At 53.4% G+C, this 6,939-nt stretch overlaps 1 pseudogene; it reads right to left on the bottom strand.

Moving 5' to 3' along the window:
• Positions 1-1,802: 1,802 nt before the first annotated feature.
• On the bottom strand, positions 1,803-6,933 carry LOC119105988 (superoxide dismutase [Cu-Zn]-like; annotated as a pseudogene).
• Positions 6,934-6,939: the final 6 nt, after the last annotated feature.

Below are 6,939 nucleotides of genomic sequence, written 5' to 3'. Positions count from 1 at the left end.
CGAAGCATGCAGGTCAGCGCATGGCTCAAAACAACATTTTTCTAGCGAGCCGACTCATCTCGCGGCTTCCCCCAAAACGATTGACTCATGAGCCGACTCACGAGTCAGCTTGAGTCGAACACAAGTCTGTTTGCAGACTCTACCTTTGTAAACACTCAACCCAAAATAAGGAATTTTTCGAAAAAGTAGTCTTCAGATGGCAAATGTCACGAATTTCTTACCAATGTGCGACCATCTAGCCCCTGAAAACAGCTTCCAGTAATCGTTTCAACCAACAGCGCGGCAAGAGTCGCGTGATAGGGATGCGTTGCTGCTTGCTGTGCTGACGGACTGACATTTCGTCGTCCCTCGCGGCAATCAGCGCGAAAGACGTCGACGTTAACTAACCTTAGATGTTGGATAGGTCTTTAACCGCCTCTTCCTGACTTCCTCGCCCTCGGCAGTTTCGAATCGTCCACCCACCCCCAGTGTGCCTCTTAACCAAGCAAGGTAAAATGCTACGGTAAACAATATCGTGATACTTGTTGTGTTAACTCTCCAGTGGTACCGCCATTTTCGATTTCCGGTCAGCGGGTGACCTCCCAGGTTACGAAAATGATCTGTCGGCGCGTGAAATCCTCAGCAATCGGGACTTTTCCAGCCACTGCATCGCCCCCCGCCCCCGCCCCCCCACCCAAAAAAAACACGTGACGCAGGGCCGCGTGAATGACATTGTAGCCCTCGTCTCCGTCCTGGGCTGAGGCCAACGCATCAGGGGCCTCAAGACGTTAACTTGTAACCTCCCACAGCTCGGTCAATGTGCGCGCGGCGTTTACTAATGATCTATATTAGTGAATGGTTGAGGTAATAAGTGCTGAAATTCGGTTAAAATGAAGCGTACGTGGCGTTCCAGATCCGGTTCAGTACAACGTCTGACAGAGGAACGACTTTCGGTCAAAAATTACATCCGAGTCACCAACACGCAAGTTTTATGCATTTCATGACTTTTAGCATGCATTGCTACATGAATTTGTAATTGCATTATATCATATGAGGTCATACTTATCACAGGTCACTGACCCGACTTCCCTTGTGGGAAGTCAGAGGACGCAAACCGCATTAACAGGTCTGGTGCTACCTATTGATTAAAGCTTGGCCCAAATCCATACTAAATTACTATCTCTGCGCATTACACACCTGAAACAGCCGATAAAACGGCCAATACCTCATGTAAGCCATCGAGAATGCCCGTATGTCCCCGTGGCGGGCGTGACACGGGACTGCGATTGGTCTCAGAGTGTGAGGAAGGACATTTAACCCTACAACTGAGACAGCGGCTCGCTGCCGCACGCAGTCTCCCAACTGAACGACAGTTAGGTGGGCTTAATTTAGATCCGGTGTTGGGCGAGGGCTAGACCCCAAAAATAATACCCCTTCATCAGCAGAGCAGCGCGGAATGTGACCCTGCTTGCCTTACCAAAATGGGTGCAATAGATGAGTATTTTAGACCTTTCGGGTGAATACTGAAACTGAATACATAGCGCTTCACACGCATTCAGACGGGTTGGTTCTCCCTGATGACACAGCCTTCGCCACCTGCTGAACTCGTGGGTCAAAAGGGCGTGACCCGTTTGGCAGCGTCAAACCGTCTGCGTCCGCGGTGGTCCCGCGGGCTCACGTAATTAGACAACGGCTCGCCTGCACGTTCTTCAAGTGGATAAACGACAGTGAAATCGCCAAACGAGGTCAGAATCCATGCCATCAAGAAACCTCCGATTTCCAACGGGCCTCGCGCCGACACGCAGGAAGCGCACAGCCTGAGAAAGGCGGGCACAAGGTTTATTGAGCACGGATCAGCCACCCCAGCGACTTTAAGCATCCTCTAATCGCTCTTTTTGATTGTAAGCGCACCGCAACAACATCTTCGTGCCGTTTTACTTTTACACACAATGCAAGCGGGCTATCCATTGCTTAAAATCGCCACAAGAAATTCTCACGGTTTGTCGAATGCGAAAGATAACAGTGCAGTGACATGAAATGGTGATGTCAGCGAAGCCAAGCAGCAAACGCAGTTAAGATATAGCTTCTGATACGCATGCGCTAAGACTTTAGGCTCCGCCGTCGCAGCTGCACTTCACAAAGCGTCTTAAAATAGGTGCCAAAGGCTGATTGCATCATTGACACACAGCCGGACCGGGCGACGTGACCAGCACGAGCGCAGCGAATGACGTCAGCGTTCGCGCCATCCAGTAGCTGTGACGTCACAATCAGAGAACGTTATTGGGCGCAATTACACCGCAGCCGAGTCGCATGCCTGCGTTTCCGGTCTTGAGGCTGCCGGGGTTGCCGCCGAGGCCGAGGTCATCCTCCCCAGAGTGCACCACAATCGACCTGCGGCAAGGGAAGTCAGCGTCTTCTTAGAAGGACAGCTGGTTCCGCGTCGCTGGCAGAATGTATGCACAGTCGTTTGGCCTGACTGCCAGTGCCACCTGTTGCGAGTAACTCGACAGTCGTCAGCTGTTGCCGACTAGAGGGTTTGCTCCTCCGATGGCGTTGTTAAGCTGCACGTTTCGCCGGCCTGAGGGCACTGAGCGCACGGCATCTCTAGCCTGTGGCATGTGACGTCTACACAAACTACAGCGGATTCGGTAGCAAGCCGGCGAGGTGCAAACGAACCTTTAGTATTTACACACTGTATCACTCAACGCATAGGCGCGTGGCCGATCATCTCGCTGTTTATCAATGCGATTAGCGCAATCGCGTTAGGTGCGCTGTCGAAAACTTTTGCTCCCGCCCCCGCCCCCCTCCCCGTAGCGCAGCAATCTTCCCTAGCGTGGTAGTTACCGTCGGAAGATGTCGCGGTCGCCCGGGAACAGACTGATGATGGGGTCGGCGATGTAGACCTCGGCCACACCGTTGTAGTCGGCCACGATGTGCCTAGGTCACCGACGTGCCTGTGGTCGGTTGTCGCTGGTTTGTGCACCATGGTTTCTCTGCAACGAAAATATCTGCCGGATCATGGCCCCCGTTAGTGGAAAAGTGGGCGCCAAAGTACAAGGTTTTGGCTCGCTGCTATCTGAAGGAGCTTAGTGAAGATAGCTCAGCGATGAGGGAGGGTCGGTTGAGCCGTTTAATCTATTTGTGAGATTCAGCCACATATAATGTGCCGTAACAACCTCGGTAATGAAGGAGAGGCTCTGTAACAGCTGCTATCGGCAAGTGCATCAGAATGAGAACGGGTGCATATGCATATGCATACGCATTCGACCGAAGTGTGGTAATGGGATCAAAAGAGCTCTCCACTTTTAGTTCTACGGTGCTACGCCCCGGAGTACCGAGCACGGCGGTCTCATCTGCAGCGTTTATGGCTAGTTGGTCACTTGAAGTCTTCACTGGAATTGACGTTTGATCACTGCCAGTGGTCTTAGAAGCCAGTAGTTTCTTGGTGTTTCAGTGATGGACTCATTGAAACGAAGAAGTCCGTCCCTACTGCCCGTCCCGATGGCTTAGTTGGTTAAAGTCCACCCTTCCGATCCACCCACCCATGGGGGTGGGTCCGAGCCGCATGAGACGCCTGCTACTTGGCCTTGACTGGAATGGCGTGCGGCAGGTGGCAGGGGCCGCTCGAAAGGTCAGGTGAGCTCAGAGGGCACGACGGACCGTGCCGAGCATTACTGCATTTCAAACTTCCACCGACAAGGTCTGCCTTTGAACTGGGATTTCGCGATCGGATGGTAGGGGTCACGGCTCACGCAATAGGTGCTGCTTAGCGTGTCCTCTGATCCAGGGATCCATTAATTCAAGAAGTTTGGGTTTTTACCTTAAAAAATAATGATTCATCAACACAAAACACTTATTTCGTGTACCTTACAGCTTGCGCACCATTCCGACGGATCGAATAGTCCATAAAGCGTGAATGTAAGCTGCAACCATAAGTGGAGCTTCCTACCGATTCTAGTGGCTTGCGCTCCATACCACCAGCTCCGAGACCAGGACGGGGGGGGGGAGGAGCCAGCACAAGGACACTGAGTGAATGTGTGTGGGGGGGGGGGACGAGGGTACTACTCCCAAGGTCGACACAAAGTATCATCCCAAGAGTGCATCTCCTTCGGTTCTGGACCCTCCGAACGCCTGGTCCCGACCCCGGGATAGCTGGTTCCGGCCCCGGGACGGCTGGTTCCGGCCCCGGGATGGCTGGCTCCGGCCCGGACAGCTGGTTCCGACCCCGGGCTGGTTGGTTCCGGCCCCGGGATGCCTGGTTCCGGCCCCGGGATGGCTGGTTCCGGCCCCGGGATGGCTGGTTCCGGCCCCGGGATGGCTGGCTCCGGCCCCGGACAGCTGGTTCCGACCCCGGGCTGGTTGGTTCCGACCCCGGGATGCCTGGTTCCGGCCCCGGGATGGCTGGTTCCGACCCCGGGATGCCTGGTTCCGGCCCCGGACAGCTGGTTCCGACCCCGGGCTGGTTGGTTCCGGCCCCGGGATGCCTGGTTCCGGCCCCGGGATGGCTGGTTCCGGCCCCGGGATGGCTGGCTCCGGCCCCGGACAGCTGGTTCCGACCCCGGGCTGGTTGGTTCCGACCCCGGGATGCCTGGTTCCGGCCCCGGGATGGCTGGTTCCGACCCCGGGATGCCTGGTTCCGGCCCCGGGATGGCTGGTTCCGGCCCCGGGATGGCTGGCTCCGGCCCCGGGATGGCCGATTCCGGCCCCGGGATGGCTGGCTCCGGCCCCAGGATGGCTGGTTCCGGCCCCGGGATGGCTGGTTCCGGCCCCGGGATGGCTGGCTCCGGCCCCGGGATGGCTGGTTCCGGCCCCGGGATGGCTGGTTCCGGCCCCGGGATGCCTGGTTCCGGCCCCGGGATGGCTGGTTCCGGCCCCAGGATGGCTGGTCCCGGCCCCGGGATGGCCGGTTCCGACACCGCGGCGCGTGACCCAGTGTGGACCTGGAACGGGTTGTAGTGACCTCCAGCGTCCGAGCACTTCTCGCCCAAGTTGGGCAGCTCGTGCACGTGCAGCCCGTGCTTGCCCGGCGTCAAACCCGAGATGCGACCTGAAAACACACCGCCGGTCAGGGACACTCCAGTACGCTCCAGTCATGATGGTGCGCGGTTCGACATGTCCCATACGGATGATGAAATGTCTGTGACAAACTGCACGACTCGCGTAATCTAAGAAATAAACCAAATCGCGTGTAGGTATTCATTTGAAACTGGAGCTCCCGGTGTGGCATGGAGCATAGCGAGCGCAAATATCATGAGCCATGCAATAATACGCAACCTGGATAAGTAGATGCGTATGGAAGCGCGTGAAGGTATAACAAGACTTATGGATGAAAGCGCATCGAGGGCACTCCGTGTTTAGCTGGTCACGTAGCATATATCTGGGTCCATTCAATAGCTAGACGAGTAAAACACTGGTCTATCCTAAAATAGCTCGACCTGTGTTTGACGTCGTCCAGAGTCGGATTCGGCATCAGGATCGGACAGATTTTTAGTGGGTCATAGTGGAATCGTGGGGTGTCAAGGTGAACAGTTTGTTGAGGTCGGAGCTGAGCCAGCCGTTCGAGCTAGACTCTAGATTTGTGTACTCACATAGAAATGTGAATTGTGACGAATGCATTTCTGGTAACAGATGCTGCGTGTCCAGCACACGGAGCGCTGCATGCGTTGCAGCCTTGTAAAAACTACGTCAAAAGTGAGTGCTGCAGCTTCATAAAACTAAGCCAAAAGCGCGTTCGTTTAACCATCCATAGGCTACATTTTAAACCAGTTGCATCTGGATCGACTCCATCGCGATCTGATTCGAAATAACACCAAATATTCCGTCGATATTGAAACCGATTTAAAATTGGGTTATGCTGCTTAAAGAAGACAGAATTATTAACCTTAATCTTCGGAGAACAACCAGAAGAATGGAGATAGAGTTCGGTTGATATTTCGGCAACATAACTTTATCGAAACAATAGCAGAAGTCTTTGCTATCTTCTGCTATTGTTTCAATAAAGGCATGTTGCCAAAATATCAGCCGCACTACATCTCCATTCCCCTGGTTTTTCTCCGACGAATAATGCTAATACTACTGTCTTATCTATGTGGATAACGTTTCCTCGCTAGTGCACCGAACAAACTTACGTTATCCTGCTTGAAGTTAAGGTCGGTCTAGGCCTAATATGCTGCAATTCAGATCCGGTATCACTTCCGCTGGGGCCAAATTAAACAAGATTGCAGGATGCATGAACGGAATATGCGTTCGAAACAAGCAAAAATAATCAAGGATGTCTTAAAACGTGCAAGGTGATGTGTAGTGATAGCCAACGGTAATCAAGTACCGGCGATGCATCGTGATGCGCATTTTTGGAATTTGTGTGTGTCCACCCCTCCCTTGGTTACAATATTGCTACGCTAAATGAAGCGAAAAATGTATTCACCTGGCTGGTACTGTGTTATGCGTGACGTCACTAGAAAGCAGAACCTGTCTGCTTCTTTAGCCAGCCAGTGGTGCAAAACAAAAGCAGGGTGTTGCCTGTCACAAGAAGAAGCTAACTGTAGCTAAATTGAGTATCTGGGTGATAATTTTGCGCATAAAAAGCAGGGAAGGACACTGTGATTGCTACTCTTAGTAGGGCAAACCTAGCTTTACAAACCTTGTCTGATGGCATTCGAACTCCGTGTTTTGGTTTAACGCTGAACACCTTTGCCGTTTAAAAACGTGTCGGTTGGTCTATTCAGATACCTGAACATTTGGTGAACTTCCATAGAACGTTTCACAAGTCACTCAAGAAACGCGGGATGTTCGCTTTAATCCATAAACAGTTCAAGCGTAATAGCTGACAGTGGGTACCGCAGCAAATGGAGCGCGTACCGCCTTAGCTCGCCCACACGTGCGCACGCACCAGTGACCATGACCGGGTGGCTGGGGCACTCCTGGTAGAAGAAGAGCGCGCCGTTGATCTTGTCGCTCACG

The sequence above is a fragment of the Pollicipes pollicipes genome, unplaced genomic scaffold, assembly GCF_011947565.3.
Source record: "Pollicipes pollicipes isolate AB1234 unplaced genomic scaffold, Ppol_2.1 Scaffold_6138;HRSCAF=7277_pilon_pilon_pilon, whole genome shotgun sequence".
NCBI lineage: Eukaryota > Metazoa > Arthropoda > Thecostraca > Pollicipedomorpha > Pollicipedidae > Pollicipes > Pollicipes pollicipes.
This window is presented reverse-complemented; position numbering and strand designations above follow the sequence as displayed.